General features: G+C 49.0%; 1 long non-coding RNA gene across 1 annotated transcript; it reads right to left on the bottom strand.

Moving 5' to 3' along the window:
• Window positions 1-815: 815 nt before the first annotated feature.
• On the bottom strand, window positions 816-2,000 carry LOC126913749 (uncharacterized). Its single transcript, XR_007709378.1, has 2 exons — window positions 1,717-2,000; window positions 816-1,374 (listed from the first exon to the last, which is right to left on the bottom strand). It is a non-coding gene; the product is annotated as an uncharacterized LOC126913749 (long non-coding RNA).

Below are 2,000 nucleotides of genomic sequence, written 5' to 3'. Positions count from 1 at the left end.
CTTCTCCCTTGAGGGCCCTCCTAGACCCTGAGCGTACCATCGCCCCGACGGCGTAGGCAGCGGTACCTCTGCTTCTGCAAGAGCTGCTCCCGCTGCTGTCACGTGCGCAAGGCGCTAGCTGGATGTGCCAGGACCTCTGAGGGCTTTGCAGCCCCTGGGCTTTGTTTTTAAATGAGAAAACCAAGACATCCCAGCTGGTAGTTGGCAGTATCTGAGTACTGCTGGACCACGTCCACAAGGTGCAGCGGCAGCCCCGCACAATGGGGACACGTGCTACAAGTGTAAGAAACACCAGAGCACTTTCCAACATACCCCACGTCTGTCCAAAAACCACCCAATCTCTCTCTCTGTCCATCTTTCCAGTCATGTTTTTAGGCTGATCTGTGCAGGCTGGCCCCAAGGCACCTGCACACAGGCCTGGGCTAGCAGCAGCACAGCAGCAAAGCCCCCGTGCTCACCAGACTCCAGAAACGAGCAGCAGAATGGGCCACCGAGCTTTGCCTGGGATATCTGAGCTCAGTTAAAGGAGCATCTCCTCTCCATGAAGGAGAGGAACCAGCTTTTTTTTTTTTTTTTTCCCCTCAAGGACAAGCCAGGCAAAGGCCAGGTGTTTCCCCACCACTAGGGCACAAAGAGAACCACCCTACACTTAGCTGAGGCCCCTTGAGCCGTGCCCCTTCATCCCAGCACCTCAAGCCTTGTCCAGAGTTCAGAGAAGAGCTGAATTTTCAGCAAAGGGTAAGAGGTTGTTTTTGCGACGTTAAAAAACATTGCACATGTGGAAGCACTGGAGGTAGGAGAAGCACACCCTGAACTGCCCGTTGCTCATAATTTAATCAGAGGCAGAGACACGTAGATCCACATGTAAAGCTTCCTGTAAAAATCTCTTTTCCCGAGCAGCAAGCTTTATGCAGGCTGCAGTTGCCTTTTCTTCTCCGTGTGCTTTTATGCCCACTCAGCTGTAGCTGCATTTTTCTCATGCTGCCCTGCTAAGCCTGCCAGGAAGCTCACAACACGAGGAGGACACTATTACACACCACACTGACACTTCATGCACTTAGTATCTTCAGTGGTAAACTTAAGGAAGGAGCAGTTTCTTTGATCCAGTGTCACTCGTTACTCGAGAACGTCAAAGCTCTCGGCTTTGGAATTCCGCGGTAACACTCGAGTCTGCTGCAATAAGTTATTTTCACTAGGGGAGGAGTACATGCAACTCAGACACACGGGACAGTACTAGCCATAGATCACAGATGCTTAACACTGCTGGAGCAGAGGGATCTCTAGTCGTCAAACTTCCCTTCGCGGATGGCATCGAACGAGAAGGGGAGGAACTTGAACCCAGTGCCAGTGTAGAACTTGGTCTGGAACTCAATCCTGCAAGAGAACAGCGATTGCTCGTTAGAAAGGCAGGTCTCTCCTAGGAGCTAGAGATTAGCAAGAACTCCATGAAAAAGTAGCTGTTTATTGACCATAAAAATAAGCCTTTAAAGAGGAAGAAGCAGGATTATGATGTACCACCTCTACTGGCACAAAAACCAGTTTGTTTGATGTTTCTGGAACAGAGCAGAGGAAAACCGTCAAGGTACTGATCCCAGCGCCACAGGCGATACGAAGGGCAACAAAAGTAAGAACTCCTGAGCCGTGGTATCACTAAGAAGCACCTAAAAACACCCAGCATTTCCTATAAGATCACGTTACCAAAGTTCACATCCTCACCACAACAAAGCTCAGTTGCACGGTGCTGGCTCTGACTTCCTCCATCGGCTGCTTCTGTTTATTTACTTAAGCATATTTGGGTTTTGCCCACATGACTCCTTCTCCCGAGCTCGAGATGTGCCCGTTGTCTGAAGCTGAACATTAACTTAGCCTTGTTTGCCTGCTTCCCCTTAATAAACTCAGTTTAAAAAAAGAATTATTCTCGAGAACTGTCCAATGGTCAGCAACAGCTAAATAGGGAAAGAAAAAAATAATCCCATGATTCACAATAAAAACAAGCACAG

Source organism: Cygnus atratus, unplaced genomic scaffold (genome assembly GCF_013377495.2).
Source record: "Cygnus atratus isolate AKBS03 ecotype Queensland, Australia unplaced genomic scaffold, CAtr_DNAZoo_HiC_assembly HiC_scaffold_530, whole genome shotgun sequence".
In the NCBI taxonomy this organism is placed as follows: domain Eukaryota; kingdom Metazoa; phylum Chordata; class Aves; order Anseriformes; family Anatidae; genus Cygnus; species Cygnus atratus.
Note: the sequence above shows the minus strand (reverse complement) of the source record. Positions and strands in the feature narration are given on the sequence as shown.